Source organism: Pan troglodytes, chromosome 7, assembly GCF_028858775.2.
Source record: "Pan troglodytes isolate AG18354 chromosome 7, NHGRI_mPanTro3-v2.0_pri, whole genome shotgun sequence".
In the NCBI taxonomy this organism is placed as follows: Eukaryota; Metazoa; Chordata; class Mammalia; order Primates; family Hominidae; genus Pan; species Pan troglodytes.
This window is the reverse complement of record NC_072405.2, coordinates 29,662,677-29,682,430: the sequence shown is the minus strand read 5'-3', so window position 1 is coordinate 29,682,430 and position 19,754 is coordinate 29,662,677.

The following is a 19,754-nucleotide window of genomic DNA, read 5'->3' as shown; positions in this document are numbered from 1 at the left end:
TCCTAATCCATGGTGTTATGGCCATAGTCTTGATCTTTATTCTGAGGCCATTTCTTACTTTGAGAATCTTTTGCTGGCTGGAGAGACTATCCCGGCTTCTCTTTATATTCTGTAAGTTCTTCTTGAAAGCTGAAAACAGTTTCTGATTTAGTTCATCTCTGTTTTCATGTCTTTTATGCAACTAAAAGAAGTCCAATGACACTTTCTACATTTCTACATCTCTTTAGCCAGATCCACGTGTTCATTAGGTATCATTAGGTACCTTCCATAGTGCGACAGTCCATAGTGTTCATATTACATAGAATGTAATGTAGATGTCAAATATCCCACTTCTATGTAATATGAATCATCCTTTCTCCAGTCTCCAGAAATTGGTACCTGAAAGTGGGTTGCTATAACAAAAGTCAAAATGTGTGACTGACAGAACTGTTAGGACTACAGGGAAATGGTTAGTAGAGTCTGGAGGAGAGTAAAGGATTTGGTACTGAAGACCACCATCCCTCACTGTTGTTTCTTTGCCATGTAGGGGACAGAGAACTGGTCTTTTTTAGCTCACATGTTCTGAGTCCACTGCCCCTGAGGAATTGTGCCCAAGGATCCTCATCCACATCTGTATCTGATGATGAAATTCTGAATTTCAAGGAGATACTTTAAGAGGACTAGTATTTTGAGGGTAGAGGTACATGTGAATCATTGTGATTAGAGGGTAGCCAGTATAGATTGTTTGCAAAGATGGCCACAAAAATCCTTTTCATTGTACATTCTGTCTTGCAACGTGACTTTGTTATTCTTACCATCAAGAGATGGAATCTATTTCCCCACCTTGAGTCTAAGCTGGCCTTGTATCTTGCTTTGACCAACAGAGTGAAGTGGAAGAGATCTTGCAACATTTCCTGCCCCACTGACCCCCTACCTTGGGCCTTAGCCCCAAGAGAAGAAGTATGACTACCCTACTGTTCACAAACAAAGATGTGGAATCAACCTAAGTGTCCATCAATGGATAATTGGATAAAGAAAATGTGGCATAGATCTATACAATGGAATACTATTCAGCTATAAAAAAGACTGAAATCACATCTTTTACAAAAACATGGATGAAACTGGAGGCCATTCTCTTTAAGTGAAATCACTCGGAAATAGAAAGTCAAATACCACATGTTCTCACTTACAAGTGGGAGCTACATAATATGTACTCATAGACATAGAGTGTGGAATGATGGACATTGGAGACTTGGAAGGGTGGAGGTGGATGGGAGGGGTTGAGGGATGAGAAATTATTTAATAGGTACAATGTATATTATTTGGGTGATGGTTACACTAAAAACCCAGACTTCACCACTGGGCAATATATCCGTGTAACAAAACTGCATTTGTACCCCTTAAATTTATACAACTAATAAATAAAGAAGTATGGCTACTCATCTAGAGAAATAACATGGAGAGGTCCTGAACGGCAGCAGTGTCAACCACCACGCATGTGCCAACAACACAGGGAGAAGAATGCCCAGCTGAGAGCCCAGCCAGTCCACAGAATTATAAGAAAGAGCAAATGATTGTTGCTTTAACCAGTTAAGTTTTGGAGTGGTTTACTTTGCAGCAATAGACAACCAATACAAGGACAGTGGCCTTGTTTTCTGCTTCTCAGACACTCAGTCCCTTGAGTGCTTGTGAAGGCAGCAGTTCTGTTTTTGGAAGTCCCAAGTTACCTGGAAGCCCAGAAATTATCTTCCTGAACCTTTGGAGTGGAGCCCAGCAGGTGTTTAATGGCTTTCCCTTGAGTCCTCTGTTGCCTCCCTGCCCAGCAGCCCGTTCCCCATGGACTCCAGAGTGTGTAGTGAGAATAGTCACAACAGCTGGTGTGAACAGCTGCAGGACAGAAAGGCACTGGGAGGGTAATTACTTAGAAGCTGGAGGGATGCTGAGGACCGAGGCTGCACCCTGCATCCATACGTCGTGTCTAGGAGAGACTAGATGGACACTGGATAGGCCTCTGTCCTCAGGGAATTCTCTCCTACTCAGTGTTGCAGTGGCAGGCAGGTGCTTCCCTTTCCTTGAATGAGCCCTGTGTTTTTCTGTCTCCATGTTCCCCTGCCCCTGGAACTCCCCACCCGCCTTGTCTACCAGAGGAAATCCTACTTCATTTTAAAGACTCATTCACACATCTCTGTAATGCTTTTTTTAACCTGCCTGAGCAGAGTCAATCGATCTGGTTCTGCTCCCACAGAGCACTCCTTAGTACACAATCAGCTCTTACCACAGTCTGACTTGTCTGCTGGGTGCTTTACTAGTTAGGGTTATAGTGAAGTGAGTGTAACAGAAAGTTTTAAAGCAATAGCATCTTAAACAAGGTAGAAATCTTCTTGTATATAGGAAGTCTGGAGGTAGTGACTCTGGGGCTGGTCAGTGCCCCACTGTGTCTGGGCCCAGACACTCTCTGTTCTGTGCTCTACCGTAGACAGGTCCCATTCTAAAGGTAACCTCCAGGTCTAAGGTGGCTACTAGAGGTACAGCCTTCATGTTCACATTCCAGCCTCTGGAATAAACGTTTACAAAGGCATAACCATTCCCTGTAAACACATTCATTAAAAATTGCAGACACCACTTCTGCTGATGCCTTGGGCTAGAGCTGTAGGTGAAGCTGGAAAATATGGCCTTTAATCCCAGCTCAAGTTGAGAGTTGTATTTCTAAGAAAGAGAGAGATGATTAATAATAAGTGGGGCAATTATTGGGTTTTGTCAAAGAATCATCCTCCTCATTAAAATGACCTTCTTGAGGCCAGAAAACACACCTCCTTCATCATGTTTTCCCCAGATGACCAGCCCCATGCCTGACACATGGTAGACATTCACTGAACAATGACCTAACATATCTGCTTGCTGATTTGAGGCCAGTATCTCTGGGAGAGAAAACACAATTCATTATTAGAAACTCAGTAGAAGTTTGTTTCTAGTCTCTGAGTTCTGCCTTCTTCCTTCCCTAAAATTTCTTTCTGACTTTTCCATGCCTATTCTCTCCCTTGCTCCTGGATCCTCAGGTCCTCATGCCATTATTATCAACCCATCTCACAAACTCTCCACCCAGCTACTCAGAAGCTGAAGCCAGGGAGAGCTACAGGCTGGGAGGTGCTGTGTTGCTCTCATTGGTTGAGGAGATGATGGGGGTGAGGTGTGTATTTGAATTGGAGAGCAGGGAACTGGGTTGTAGTTTCAGTTTAGCCACTAGGTAAGACCATGACTCTGGTAAGCCATGTTGATTATCTTTACCTTGATTTCTTCTTCTGTAAAATAATAGAGATATACAGTCTCTCCACACTAGAGGTTTAGAACACACAAGAGCATACTAAAGACCACATCTATTTTATATGTGTATGTGTATATATATATATATATATATGTATAAAATAAAATTGCAAGGTGTTACTATATGTACATTTAGAACAAGCAGGCAAGCAGGCAAACAAACACAAATAAAGATTCCTTGCATCCTTCTCCACTGCAACTGGTTTCCCAAACAGGTATTATTTGATTGAAAGGGATAGGAGGAATCTTGATCTCTGCCTTCTTCCTCTTCCCTCTGTTTTCTCTCCTGGGCTGCCTGAACCTAGAAGTCCTTCTCAGCCCTGAGGTGTTACTCCCAGTCATTTCCACTGGTGGGCCAGTAATGGCAGGGTGATGGATATTGCTGTTGTTGCCTGGACTGAGATGGGGAAATGTTTTTCCGGCTGGCCCTGGAAGCCTTCATGCCATTGATTTTCTTGAAACTCAGAAGCTTGACAGATGTGAACCAAAGGTGGCCTGCAGGGCCCTAGGGATAGACTGCCCCAGTTATCTACCCTTTGAATGTTTTTAGGCACTGCTTGGCCTTTGAAGTATTTACTGTGTCATAAAAGTTTGGAGAATGGAGGAGGAAAATAAATGGACCAGTGAGGTCTCGGGAGACTGTCTCAAGACCATGCAGGCAGATGGGATGGGCTGGCTCTCCATAACCCCTTTGCTCTTCACTCCCACTTCCTGGGGGAGGTGGCAGAGTAGAAGAGAAAGCATTCCTTCCAGAAAGCCAGGGAGTGTCAGGCATGGTCCCACGAGCACCACTCCAGGCTCTCCAGCAGGTACGGCAATGGGAGGCTTTACCCAACCTTGTCTCTGCCACTGGGAGACATAGGCAGGAAAGTTCACCTCCCTTCACCTGTGATCCTGATCTGTATGTTCCAAGAGAAGGAAGAGGGAGTGAAGAGAAAACAAGGATCGGGGGGTAAGGTGAAGGCAGGGGTGAAGTTATCACACCTCCCGGAGGTGAGATGCAGACTTTGCTAAGAGGGTCTCAGCCACCAAAGCAAAGAGGAGAACACAACAAATGATTACTTACAATGTCCACATGAGAGATCAAAAGCCTCCTCCCATCCTACTTGCTGAAGTGAGTGCAGTGTTTTCTGCGATGAAACGGGTTCTTCTAAAGGGCTGTGACATGCTTAGACTCATTGCTCTCATGCATAGGACAGGAGAGACCTCCTGGGTTGTTCCTCTAAGGGCATGATGCAAACATACAATTCCAATAAAAAATAATGTAGAGAGCAAAGTGAGACAATTTTAACCTGGAACAGTGATAAAGCACTTTGTGACCCTCTTTTTTTTCAGACCCTTTTGCTAGGGCATTTATCCCTTGTTGGTCCTGGGAAGTCCACACTGGGTCCTTAAAGCTGAACAGAAGCAAGAAATATTCCTGATCTAAAAGGTGAGACCATGAGGCCTGGCTCAGTGGCTCATGCCTGAAATCCTAGCTGTTACTGAGGCAGAGGTGGAAGGACAGTTTGAGCCTAGGAGTTTGAGACCTGCCTGGGCAATATAGTGAAACCCCATTCTCTACAAAAAGGAAGAAAAAAGACAAAAAAACAAACAAAAAAAAAAACAAGTGAGACCAAAATGAGAGATTTTGTTTTCTTGGGAGCTGGCAAGAGAGAATATAAAGGACTGCAGAGATTTCCATTTCTGTGTTGCCTAAGTGTTGGGCTAAGTAGGGAGGAGGATGCTGTGTGAGCTCTAGTCCTTTGTCCCCTCCCCGACCCCTCCATTTGTTCAAACTGTGGCTGCCGCCTCGGGGTCCTGATCAGGATAAGAACTGGGTAGAAGGCATTGGGCAGAGGCTGGGGAGAAGCTGTTCTGCCCAGGCTGGCTCATCCCTGGGGCAGGAGACCCTGGGCTGCAATGAAGCTCAAACCCTGGTCCCACTGAGAGGTGGCAGAATTGAAGCCTGAACATGCTGCTGGAGCAGATGTGGGCTCTGGAATGTCCTTGAAATGTGAAATTGTGAGGATAAAGGGAGCTCAGTGACCAGAAGGCTCCATCGAGAGGAGTTAATTATGGGGCCAGTTCCACTAGATGAAACCAAGAGACCACGCTGCATAAACTGTTCCCTGCCAGCTCCGGAGCTTAATAGCCCTGCTCACTCCCTGGCCCTGGCCCTGCTCAATTCTGGGTTGGCAGGGGTGGGCTACAGGGATAGGGGAGAGGGAAGATCAGAGGCAGGGTTCTGAAGAAGAAATATCCAGCAGGCAGCTCCTTGAGGGTCAGGCAGATGCCAAGGCAGAACCGGGAGGGCTTGAAGAATGGCATTAGGAGGATGGGTTATCTGCATTAGAGGGAAACCAGGAACGGAAGGGCAGCTGGAAAAGGGAGGAGAAAGAAGAGCAGAAAGATGTGGGGAACAGGCAGGGATGGCTAGCAGAGAAGAGAAAATGGACCTGGGAAGAAGGAGGAAAACTAGGGGGTAAATTCTGCACAAATCTATGTTTTGGGAGGGAACCCTAAATATGTGACTGAGAAAAATGCTGGAAAGCAGTAATGTTTTGGAAATATTCTTGGACCTGCCATCTAACCCCTTAAGAGAAGTGAAAGAGGTTAAGAGAAGGTGCTGGGTGGCTCAGAGGCCCTCTCATCCTAAAATAGTTTGGTAGCAGTGGATACTGCAGCCCCGATGACAGAAGTCGGCTGTCAGGATCTGCCTGTGGCTGGCAGGTGGGTCCCAGGCCAGGGGCTATGGCCACTGTGTGCCTCCCCAGTCTGTCCTGAAGAGGGGCAGCATGTCTTCAAAGGAGCCCTGGGCAGGAAGTCAGGCAGCAACATAGCAGGACACTGAGCAAATCATTGAGCTCTCTGTGCCTCAGTTTCCTAATGGTAACATGGGGACTATAATGACTCTTACCTACCTCTTTAGATTTCTGCAAAGACCAAATGGGACAGTTGCCTATCATCCCTTCCCCTCCCTTCCCCTCCCTTCCACTCCCTTCCCCTCCCTTCCCCTCTCCTCCCTCCCTTCCTTCTTTCCTTCCTTCCTTCCCTCCCTACCTCCCTGTCCCTTCCTCTCTCCCTCCCTCCTTCAATCTATTGCAAAAATCTTTATTGAAAACATTTGTACCAGGCGCCATGCTGAGTGCTAGAGCTACAAAATGACTAAGACAGGGTTCTTATTTTCAAGAAGCTCAGTCTCAAGGGGGTGTCACATGTATAGCCAGATATTAAGGTCCCATGAAATAAGGGTTAAAACCACAACACGCATAAAGCCTTGCAGTTATCTTTGCTGGGGTCGAGGTCAGCTGTTTCTGCATGGCTTGTAAGTATTCATGCCCTGGAACTAGCATCAACATCTGCCTCAGGAACCTCTTTCACTTCACGTTCCTGCTTCACCAAACTGCCTGTGCTTCTCTGAGAACAGGTGGGCTGATACATGTCCACCTTGGTTTATGTGGCTTTCCGAGCTTGAAATGCCCGTTTTCTTAACTTGTCCTGATTCCCACTTCCAGATGTGGCTTGTTTGTCTTCTCTAGAGAGAGCCCTGTACTCTCCACCCCACTTGCTGCCCCAGGCTCACTTAGGCACCTCTCATATTGTTCAGAAACTGTCCTTCTTTCACTACTCTTTCACTTATTACTATAGATGCAGGGAGAACAGGGCCCCTGTCTTACTCACGCTTATTTCTCGGTGAAGGATGACTAGTCCAAGAAGTGTTTAATGAAAGCTGATTGAACTGAACAGCACAGCTCTGACATCACAGGGGAAAGGCAAACCGAGGAGTCAGAGGAGCCACCCAGGAGCTGGGTCTTGATGTATGAATAGGAGTTTAAGGAGAAAAAAAATTGAGGGAAGAGCATCTTGGTAGGAAAATGTGTACACAAAGGCCAGAGGTGTGAGACCAGGTGGCTTGGTTAGGAATGTGAGTTGTGTGGGCTGGAAGACAGGCAGCTACAAAGTTAAAGGGTATAATGGTTAATTTTATGTGCCAACTTGGCTGGGCCATGGGGTGCCCAGATGTTTGGGCAGACATTATTCTGGGTGTGTCTATGAGGGTGTTTCTGGATAATGTTAACAGATGAATCGTAGATGGAGGAAAGCAGATTGGCCTCCCTAATATGGATGGAACTCACTCCATCCGTTGAAGGCCTGAATAGAACAAAAGGCTGAATAAGCGGCCAGTCGTGGTGGCTCACGCCTGTAATCCCAGACCTTTTGGAGGCCAAGTCCTCCTTGATCACTTGAGATCAGGAGTTCCAGACCAGCCTGGCCAACATGGTGAAACCTCATCTCTACTAAAAATAAAAAAAATTAGCCAGGCATGGTGGTCTGCACCTGTAATCCCAGCTACTTGGGAAGATAAGGCAGGAGAATTGCTGGAACCTAGGAGGTGGAGGTTGTAGTGAGCTGAGATTTCGCCACTGCACTCTAGCCTGGGCAACAGAGTGAGACTCCATCTAAAATAATAATAATAATAATAATTAAAAAATAAAATTAAAAAAGGTTGAGTAAGAGGGAACTCTTCCTGCCTGACTGTTGAGCTGGGACATTGGTCTTTTCCTTCCTCTGGACTTGAACTGAAACACCAGCTCTTCTTGAATCTTGAGTCTGCTGCCTGTTGGACTGGAACTCACACTGTCAGCTCTCTTGGGCCTCCAGCTTGCTGGCTGCAGATCTTAGGACTTGTCAGCCTCCATAATCATTGAGCCAATTCTTTATAATATATGTAGATATGTATATCCTTTTGGTTCTGTTTCTCTGGAGAACCCTAATACTAAGGGGGTCATTCTAGAAGGCTTGTGAGCCCACTAAGGTGATGGAAAAGCACAGGTGGTTTTAAGCTGGGAAGGGCATGATGGGGCCTGTGTTTTCCCATCTTCGAGTCCAGTGGAAGGAGGTCTGGAAAGCCCTCATCAGCTGCCCTGACACCCAGGACTTTCTTGTCCCAGTGACTGTCGCCCTGTGCCTGCCTCAGGGGTGAGTCTGAGATCTTGGTGCTGCCTTCCATGGGTCTGGGGGCTCCAGGTCATTCCTCTCCTCTCTGGGGTGCCCTGACCTGTGTTTGACTCAAGATTGGCTCCAGCTAGACTCTGGTGATCTCTTAATGTGTTGGAACCTGTAAGCCAGGATATAAACCTTCTCTGGCAGGAGGAGAAGCCTGTGCCTCGTACCCTGATATTTTTGTGGTTCCTGTGCTCTCCTTGGCTGTTTTCCTGTAATATTTGGTAAAGTATTCTTGGATATTCCATCCAACAATATCTAAGCTGTTCTAAGAGGAACCAACGGAAGATCTGCATGTATGTTTAGATGAGCGCTTTGAAAGTGAGTTGCAGTCCTGAGGGTTCAAGGTGTGAACAGCAGGTCCTGAAGGGTGAGCAGGAGGTTCTGAATGCAAGAACCTTGAGGGAAAGAGAAGCTGCAGAAAGAAGCCAGAGCTGATGCCAGAACCACTTGCTCCAGCCTGCTTTACCCACTCACAGGCTGTCCTATCTGAGACAAAATCTTGGGAAGCGCTGTTTTATCTTAATAAGGGGGTCCTTTTACAATCTTGCATCCGGCAAAGCCATATTCTTGGAAAGACAAACAAAATTTCCCTTGGACTTTGGAGTTAGTCCTCCTAGGTTTGAATTTTGGCACTGCCACAGCATAGCTGTGTGCCCGGGGAATCTTCTGGGGTTTTGGCCTCATTTTCTTTACCTATGAAATGGAGAAATTCACGCTCACCTTCCAGGCTGGTTGTGAGGCTCATTGAATGAGGTACAGACGTTGAAGCTGCAGCATGTAGGATGTGCTCCCCAACATGTTATGCACCCATTTTCCAAGTCCAGAGAAAAGCTCTCTAGATAAAGTGCGCCATCTTTGCCTAGGACCCCCTGAAGAATTTCATTTATTTCTTCCCTACATTTATTCTGAAAATGTGTGCTTCCTTCCCCATAATGGAATCTGCACTAATGACTGTGGCATCCCAGGCCTGGGGGCCCTCTGTGAAGCCTGCAGCCAGTTAAGGCCAGTGGGAAAAGACTGAACATTCAAACTCATTTTTAGGAAATGACTGAGTGCCTGTATGTCCCAGACAGACTACTGCCAACACAGAAGCATGACTCTTTAAATTCTTTGACTTCCTGTCCACAAATGGAAGGGCTCCAGAGAGAGGCCAGAAAATGGTGCTGAGGAAGAGGAAGCATATTCAGGTCCATACCATGCTGGTGGCCAGTTTTTCCTTTTCTTCTAGGACATGTGATTATGGTACCTCTGACTATTCAACCCAATGGATGTTTGTGTTTATCATTTGATATGGTTTAGCTGTTTCCCCACCCATATCTCATCTTGAATTGTAGCTCCCATAATTCCCACACATTGTGGGAGGGAGCCGGTGGGAGTTAATTGAATCATGGGGGCGGTTTCCCCATACTGCTCTCGTGGTAGTGAGTAAGTCTCACGAGATCTGATGGTTTTATGAGGGGAAACCCCTTTCACTTGGCTCTCATTCTCTCTCTTGCCTGCCATCATGACTGTGAGGCCTCCCCAGCCATGTGGAACTGTGAGTCCATTAAACCTCTTTTTCTGGCCGGGCGCGGTGGCTCACGCCTGTAATCCCAGCACTTTGGGAGGCCGAGGCAGGCATATCACTAGGTCAGGAGATTGAGACCATCCTGGCTAACACGATGAAACCCTGTCTCTACTAAAAATACAAAAAATTAGCCGGGCGTGGTGTCGGGCACCTGTAGTCCCAGCTACTCGGGAGGCTGAGGCAGGAGAATGGTGTGAACCCAGGAGGCGGAGCTTGCAGTGAGCCAAGATCGTGCCGAGATCGTGTGACTGCACTCCAGCCTGGGCGACAGAGTGAGACTCTGTCTCAAAACAAAACAAAACAAAACAAAAAACACCTCTTTTTCCTTATAAATTACCCAGTCTGGGGTTTGTCTTTATCAGCAGCATGAAAATGGACTAACACATCATTCATTCCTTTCATTCTTCATTCATACATCACCCTCTATTCAGAGGTGAATACTATGGCTCCAGCTCTTAAGGCCCTCATTCTAGTATGGGCAAGGGGAATAGATGAGCGCTTCAGAACTTGTTGGGCTGTGTGATAAATAGTGTGATGGAGACATGTGACAGCCAGGAGTTTTGGAACACAGAGAAGGATTCCCAGAGAAATGACCTGTGACTTGGGTCTTTAAGGACAAGCAGGAATTTTCCAATGCAACAAGAATTGCACGGGGGTGTGGAGGGTGTTCCTAAAATAGAGATAATCTTATGCAAAAGCTTGGAGGCATGAAGGCATGAGAAATTGTAGCATGTTCAAAGGATTGCAAATAGTTCAGACTGGCTGGAGGGCAGGGGCAGAGAAGGACTGTGTGCGTGTGGGGTGTGTGGGTGGGGGCAGGTGGGACCTGGGGTGGCAGTTGGGAGCAGAATGCCCATAAGTGTGGGATTTGAGGCTTGAGAGGTAGAGTTCAGATGACCTCAGGGGAGTTTAACTTTATTCTGGGGGAAATTAGAGCTTTGGAGGAATTTGAGCAGGGAAGTAATGAGGCCACATTTCTTTATTGATTATTTTTTTCAGTAATATAGGTATTCAAAGAGCCATAATAGGAATGTTCCTTGCTTTTGTGGAGTTTGAGGCTTGACTGAAACAGCATGTACACTCAATGCCCTTGTCCCTCCCCTCTCTGGGTCTGTTTACTCATTCGCAATGTGAATATACAGCTAGGGTTTCTCTAGGTCTTGAACCCCAGCCCATGGTGCTGAGGCCATGATGCCTGTTGGATTTTTCCTGTGCCTGTCCAGGGCACTGGACCCGGTGCCCCATCCTTGTCACTGGTTGGAGATTGGCTATGGATGGCCATGCCCCTCCCCAAACAGTAGCCAAGGGGCCCCCCAATTTTTTTGGTAGAGAGGGGTTCTCAATCTGTTGCTGTAGCTAGAGTGCAGTGGTGTGATCACAGCTCACTGCAGCGTCAAACTCCTAGGCTCAAGCAATTCTCCTGCCTCAGCCTCTTGAGTAGTTGGGACTACAGGCATGTGCTTCCACACTTGGTTAATTTTAAAATTGTTTTATAGAGATGGGGTCTCACTATATTGCCCAGCCTGGTCTTTAACTCCTGGCCTAAAGGGATCCTCCTACCTCAGTGTCCCAAAGTGCTGGATTGCAGGCATGAGCCTCTGTGCTGACCACCCCTCACCCTTAAGTGTTGGCCCCTGCCGGGCCCACCTGTGTCAGTTGCCTAAATGACCTCCAGGCAGGTGTGTGGGGCCATCTAGGGAGTCCCAGTTAGTCTCCAATGTCCCCCTACGTCTTGGGATAAATCTGGGACTCTTCTCCCTTTGGGGAGCTGTCTAGAGTCTGACAGACTTACTGCTCAAATCATCCCTTTTTCTCCAGCACATAATTAGTGACAGACTAGACTAGGTGACCTTCGGCAGTCCATTAAGCTTGTGGGAAAAGTTAAGCTAGGGAACACAGAGATATAAGGATTGTCACAAACTGTTAGGTAAAGAAGAGCCAGAAGGGTGAAGGAATTTAAAGGTAGGGAAGAGTGTTGGTTGGCTGAGGGGACCAGCCACTTCCTTTAAAACCTGCAGCCAAGTGTCTCCCCAGAAGCTCTCCTCTCCCTGTATATCAAAGTGCATCACTTTGATTTCTTCCAGGGAGTTGCAGTAGGTCCTCCTCTGTGTTTTCAAACCAGCTGTTGAAGGCAGAAGCCTTTCTGGAGAAGGTCAGGAAGTTGTTCTCCACCTTGTGGAAATGACTCTGAGCCTCCAGCAGCTTCTTCTGGGTTTAGAGAATAAACTTGTGTCTATGTGAATATGGACAGTTAGCATTTACCAACAGGTGTCTGTCTACTTTCTGTTCCTTAAAAAGAGAAAAAAGTGCCAGGCACGGTGGCTCACGTCTGTAATCCCAGCACTTTGGGAGGTTGAGGCGGGTGGATCATGAGGTCAGGAGATCGAGACCATCCTGGCTAAGGCAGTGAATACCCGTCTCTACTAAAAATACAAAAAATTAGCCAGGCATGGTGGCAGGTGCCTGTAGTCCCAGCTACTTGGGAGGCTGAGGTAGGAGAATGGCATGAACCCAGGAGGCGGAGCTTGAAGTGAGCTGAGATTGCGCCGCAGCACTCCAGCCTGGGTGACAGAGCGAGATTCTATCTCAAAAAAAAAAAAAAAAAAAAAAAAAAAAAGAGAGAGAGAGAAACCGTAATAAAGGAGATTATAGAAGCTCAGTAAGGGATGGGTTTGAGATGTTTGAGTGGGTTAAGTGGGCATTTTGGCAATCTGCCTTCTTTGGCACGTTTAATTGTGATGTTTAATGGACATCTTTGCAGTTTAAGATGACACTTTAAAAATAAATGCTCTCCCAATGGTGACTTGAGTCCTGCCACTCAATGGGAGAATCAGCAGAACTTGGAGGGTCTTATTTGGAACTGACATTCTCTGTGTAATTTCGTTCCTATTTATTTTTAAAGTTTCTTTTTACTTCACTGGAAAGGAAAGATGATGTTCAGTTATGTTAAAAGGATACAAGTTGCTTTTTTACAATGAAACTAAATGTGAACACACACGTGTATGAGTGCACGTGTGGGTATGCGCACACACACACAGGCACACACACTGCTCCCCTGCTGCGTGCATTTCCCACTGGATTGCAGAACGCACTCTGCTCCCTGCCCACGTCTGTCTGTGTTAAAGGGCATTGCCTGGCTCGTTGCTGCCCTGGCTTCAACCACCCCCCACCTGCTCAGGCACTGTCTGGGTAGGGCACATGGTTGGGGTAAAAGCTTCCTCCCAGCCTCCCCAGTGGTACTAGTTCCCTCACCCTAGGACTTGCCTGTTATGTATCTGAATCTCCCACCACTGTAGGCCCCTTCGGAGTGTGCCCTGTCTTTTGGTCACAGTTGGTGTCTCCAGTGCCTGACAGAACACGAGTGCTTTGTGCTTGTTGGACGAAACCATGGGAAAGTTGCTGGAGACAGGGGTTCATCCTCTGAGGGATGAGGATTGATGGTTGCCTTGAGTCATTTCTTCTGTGGAAGGGACAGAGAGAACTGGATCCACCTGAAGCAAAATCGTAAGGCAAATATTTCGTCTTCAGTGATGGTCCTCAGCTCCCTGTTTGGGTGGGTTTTACCTTTTATCTATCTCTGCTTCCAGATATGGCTTTAGGTGTATCCCTACCTGTTGAGTTATCCTACCAGACATACAATTTATGAAAACACTCACACGAGAAAGGGCCTTGCTTAAGCCGAGGGGTGAATAAGGTTTTTGTTTTGTTTTGTTTTTGTTTAAGACAGGGTTTCACTCTGTTGCCCAGGCTGCAGTGCAGTGACACGATCATGACTCACTGTAGCCTTGACCTCCTGGGTTCAAGCAATCCTCCCACCTCAGCCTCCCAAGTAGCTGGGACTATAAGTGTGTACCATCATGCCTAGCTAATGAAAATTTTTTTTTTTTTGGTGGAGTCTGGGTCTCACTAAGTTGCCCAGACTGGTCTTGAACTCCTGAATGATCCTTCTGCCTTCGCCTCCCAATAAATTTATAGTATCACCTTGTAATCCCTCCCCCATGTCTGGGAGGAGGCTGGTCAGGGCAGAACTGTGGACACTGGCCTGTGAGATCTTTGAGAGCCGGTACCCTAGCCCCTGCCTCAGGGCTGTGCGCAGGCTGGAGAGGTAGAAGGTGTTCCAAGAAAGTTTCGGAATGAATGAATGGAGAGTCCCTTACTCCCTCCTGTATTTTAACTTCTGCCAAAATGGAGTTCTTATTTTTTCCTGTCAAAATGTAAATTCTTGAGATTCTTAGCGGTTTTGAGTGACATTTTCCTTGTCCTGGTATTGAAAAAGGCGATCCACCTAATACCGGTAGGGCCACTCACAGTTCTCTTCGAAAGCCCCGCATGGGATAAATGATGCTAATGTATGCATATTTACAGGCAACTAACTCCATACCCTAGTGAGCTACATAGCCTTGTGAGTTCAAAGTTAACCTTCCAACAATAGGAACAGAATTTTAATTGAAAAAGGTAATGTAGGCATCTGGCAGATGTGGTTTGTTTAGGCGGGATTCTATTAAGGAGTCACTGAAATGACTGTGTAGCTGTTCTAACAGATTCTTATTTAAATGAGATTTCACTTTTCCTTTTTTTTTTAATAAAGGGAAAATTGCCCGTGTTTGCAATGTTTTTCAATGAACTGAGATTTCTTTTTCCTTTTTTAAAAATTATAATTGATTTATTTTGTAAGGCAATATTGCCTAACATTCACAGGCTGATTCGAGTAAATTATTCACCAGCATTTTAATTTTTTGGGTTTTAGTGATACGCCAGCCTGTGCCTGCCTGGAGCTCCATCAGCTCCCTTCTCGCCACCAAAGTGCAGGGACATGGTGCAATCTCTGCAAACAACATGGATTGAAAGCTAGGGGACATTACTCTTAACTAAAGCCACAGAACACTAGGTTATTAATAAGGACACTTGATGGATCCCATCTCTAATCGGGGGTGGGAACGGGGGAGTCAGCAGGTGGCCTGCTAGTGCACAGGTCACTTGTTCTTCTCCTGGGGTTATCCTCCTTGCAATCAGGTGCACTATGCAGTCAGGCCTGTCAAATGCATACACAAAGGAGAGAATATTGACTTATTTAGGTGGATAAAATTATTTCTCCAAGTCCTGCTTTTCTGATTCAGAATATAGATTCAAGCTGATTGCAGAAGTTGGAAGCCTCTGAAAAGTGCAAAAATCTTACATATATTATCCATATTAGCCCAAGAGTGAAGGTTGCCGTAAATACCAGGTCATCAATGCCAAGGGCAGATTGGGCTCTTCTCGGCCTTGTTGTCTGTCCCCTCCTCCAGTCCTCTCGGCAATGTCAGAGGGGCCAGGCAAGACTGAAGAAACCCACCATCTGGGGCATGGGCGGCCTGCCTGCCCCCGGCCTAAGGATCTCCAGGAACAGTCCTCTCTGGCCTCTTGCAGTGAGTACAGAACTTCTTAAGGAGCCACGGGCTCTCGGGAGCACAGCCTGGGGGAGTGCTCTGTGCCACCGGGTGGAGAGAAGGGGCAGCCCACTTGGAGTTTGCCCTCACACCGCCTGGCATTTCAAGGTGGCTGTGACTTCTGGTTTATTCCCGGGTGAACAGGAAAGGACGCCTTCTCTCCTCATGGAAGAAAATGTTGAGTCCTTTTGGGACTCTCTGGCAGAATGCCCGCTCCAGAACAGCTGTCAATCGCTAGAACAACCCCAAGATCAGCGTGTTCCCCACGGGGCCCTTTTATTATTATTTTTAAATATTAATAGAACTAATTAAATGTAGAGGTGTGCTCCAGCCCTAATCTGTGGTGTCTCATCTTTCCTCCCCTCCCTCCTCCTTCCCACTGTGCCCGAGTGTGTATTGTCAAAGTGTCAAGTGAGGAGGGAAAGAGAAAACCAGGCCAGATAACGCAGAATTGGTATGCTGGGCGAAGGCTGCGGACACAGGGGACGTCTTTTAATCCAGTCCATTAATCAATTTCTCTGTAGAAATTGAATTAACTGTCTTTCATCAACATCACATCCCAGGACTTGAAAACATGATGCGCATACAGGAATGTAAATGCAGCAGGCTCGCTTCCTTTCCCATGTAGGTGAACCTGCCGGGCTCTTGTTCTCTTGGTCGAGCGTGGAGAGTGGGAAGGATCTGAAAGTTAAATGGGTCTGGCCTTGGGCTTGGCCGGGTCTGCCTTGAACCTGGGATCCAGGGGAGACACTGAAGCAACCTGCTGTTTTGTTTTTCTTGCTCACAGCCACTTAGAAAGACTTCCTGCTCCCATCTCTCCTTTAACCCAAACACATTTGCCATTGAATATCAATCTCACTGTCGTAATTTTTCTTTGGCCTTGAGTTGCAGAAAAAACCATCAGCCTGTTCCCTGCTGTACCCACAGCTGAGTCCTTCATCCCTGCTGAGACAGGGCTCTTTCACCGGGTCAGCGGACTCTAGCCTGCATGGAGAATATATCAATGCAGGTATGAAAGGATCTCTCTCAGCCTTTGAGAGAAAAATTTGGGCATTTCCATTTATTTATTTATTTATTTGACACATAAAAATTGTGTATATTTTTGGTGTATAACCTGATGGTTTGAAATATGCATACATTGTGGAATGGCTAAATCCAGCTAATTATCATATGCACTTCCTCATGTATTTATATGTAATGACATTTAAATCTACTCTTTCAGCAATTTTCATATATACAATACATTGTTATTAACTACAGTCATTGTGTGGTATAATAGATCTCTTCAACTTACTTCTCCTAACTGAAATTTTGTACCCTTTGATCATCATCTTCGCAAGCCCCTGGTAACCACCATTCTCTTTGCTCTATGAATTAGTCTTTTTAAGATTTAATATGTAAGTGACATTATAGGGCATTTGGCTTATTTTACAGACATTTCCATATGTGTATGGAGATGCAGGTGCAGAGAGAGGTTACGTAGAGGAGGTGCTCCATGGAGATTTGTGCAAAGCAGGTGCACTCTGCACTGCTTACCAAGGTGTATGAGTCCAGTGAGACAGAATACTTACACACAAAATGTTACATGAAATGAGTTTATTATGTATAGACAGGCAGCAAGCGACAACAGAAGCTTAGAATTCATTGTGAGCTGGTCCCCCAAGGCTTAGGAAAGCTGCCTGGGGCAGATGGAGTCTCAGCGGTGTGTGCCCCACCTGAAGAGCAGCCTGTCCTGAGTTTCACACCCTGGGGCCCCATGAGCCACTGGACTAAAGTGTTGAAGGACAGCTTGTTCTGCAGGGAGATGGCAACTGGAACAGAGTCTGGACTGTTCTGGCCAGTTCCCTCTTATTTCAGGATTCTGTTCTGTTTAGCAATCCCAGAACATTCTACACTTACTCTTGAAAAATACAGGCAAGAAAGAGTAGAGAAGTGGGTCACTCTAAGGCCATCTGGAGAACTGTCCTTCAATTTGAGTATTTCATTCATTGGATCAACCAACTAATAGATATTTATTGGCTTCCTGCATGGCAGATCCAGGATCTTTGCTATGTCCCAAGGGCACAAAGAGTAAAAAAATAAAATAAAATAACAAACTGATGCAGTCATTGCCCTTGAGAAAATGATTATCTGCTGGGGGAAAACTGGTAGAACAAGAATTCATAACACACCAAATACATATTCAAAGTTTTCAATTAATGTGGTGGGGTGGGAGAACAAAGAGGAAAGAGTGAATATTTGGCTTGATAGGGAAAGGGAAACAAACCATTTGCTACAAGGAGAGGGGGAATGGAAATAGATTCCAAGAGAATGAATGTTGCCCACTCTCTCATTCCATTCTCTACACAACAATCAGATTAAAATATGATGTCATTTCCATGCTTACAATCCCAGTGGTGTTTCCTTTCCCCCAGAATAACACAAAACATTTTTTTTTAAAAGCAGGGAGACCTCTCTGGCTATCCCTAGTACCTGCTGCATGATGGTCACCCCAGTGAAGTTTGGTGTGGGTACACCAAGCCGAGTCCAGCGTCCAAGGCTACACACCTGCTGTTCCTTCGGGCTGGAATACTTTCCCCTCAATCCCCTGCCCCTGCCCCTGCCATTGTCTGACCAAATCCCAAATTCTGTTCATCCTTTGGACATCTACAGGGAAAATTTCCCTGGCCTCCCAGGTGGGTTAGGCCCCCCAGTACATCTCTGCACAACAGCCTGGACTTCTTTTCTCTGAAATCATTGCAGTTGTAATTAGTGTTTAACAGTCACATTCCTCCCCGGACTTTAGTTGCCAAGAGACAGAAGGCTGTATCTGTGTTGGTCACTTGGTGGGCATCAGGGCCTGGCCCATTTTTGATGCTTAATAAGTGCTCCATAGATATTCGCTGGGTGAGTGGGTGAAAGGCTCATACTTAAAGAGGCTTGCCTGGGGGAAATGGTGAGTGTGGCTAGCAAGTGGCTTGCTTCGTACGGGACAAGCAGCCCTGCGATGTGAGATTGGGCGAGATTGCATGTCAGGCTAAGGCATTTGGACTTTATCCTGTAGGCAGAAGGAGCCATGGAAGGCTTATAAGCAAGAGAGTGACTTAATCTGATTTGTGTTTTAGAAATACAACTCTAGGGCAATTGATTCCAGAGTTAACTGTCCTGAGTTGGCTCTGATTTGATTTCCCAGGTTCTCACTTTCCCAGTTAAGATAAGTGAGGGGAAACAAGACTTTCTAGGGTGGGCAGCTCATCAGTTGACAAGGCATGTCGTCTTCTGCCTGTAACGCCCCCAACCCCCACTCTGCTCAAACCCCTTAGAGGCTCCTCATTCCCTATAGTTTGATTTTGAGGCACACTCGGAATGTGGTCCCTGCAGCTGCGTCTCATGAGCTGCGTTCTCTCCAGCCTTCGTTTCTTTGCTTGAGATCCCCCTCTGCCTGGAGAGCCCTCCCTACCATCTTTGTCTTTCTTAATACTGCCTGTCCTTCTTGGTCCAATTCAAGAATTTTTGAATGAATTGTCTTTAATGAAATAAAGGCAAAAACAAAAACAAAAACAAAAACAAAACAGGTGACCCCAATAGGGCCAGCTAAGAATGGGGAGGATGGGGACGTGCTCTTCTACCTGACACCCTCCCCCATGTCCCTCCCCGGGGGGCAGGTTCAAGGACACTGTGTATGCTCCGGTGTTCTCTGGAATCTTGCATCACTGCCCAAAATGCTTGGTCCTATACTATCTTCCTCCCTGTTGGTCTGAGTAAGATGCTGTTATTTTCATCCATGAAGCTCACAGTCCAGTGAGAAAGAAAGACACATGAACTCAATCTCCACTAGGGGGTGGAGAGAAAAAGGGGACAAGGTGGGGGTGTCAGATGTGGCTGGATGGGGAAGTCACCAGCCACAGGCTGCCAGACTGGAATAGACCCCAATGTGGAATAGCCTCTGGCTTTGGAGGAGGAAGATGAACTTAATCCCTGGGTTTTGTTTTGTTTTGTTTTTGAGACAGTGTCTCATTCGGTCACCCAGGCTGGAATAGAGTGGTGCAGTCTTGGCTCACTGCAACTTCTGCCTCCCAGGTTGAAGCAATTATCCAGCCTCAGCCCCCTGAGTAGCTGGGACTGCAGGTGTGTGCCACCACTCCTGGTTAATTTTTGTATTTTTTTTTAGAGATGGTGTTTCTTCATGTTGCTCAGGCTGGTCTCGAACTCCTGAGCTCAAAGTGATCCACCAGCCTTGGCCTCCTAAAGTGCTGGGATTACAGGTGTGAGCCACCATACCTGGCCTCCCTGGGTTCTTTAATTCCCCTCTGAGCCTTGTTGGTGAACCGGGAAAAACAACGTCTGCTTGCAGGCTCATTGTGAGATCTGAGTGAGACACAGGGGCACAGTGCCTGGGCAAGGGGCTCCCCAGCAAGGCATGCCATCCATCTGCAGATGTGTGCCTTCCTTTACATCCCAGGGGGTCAGGGTGGAGGAGCTGGCACAACGGA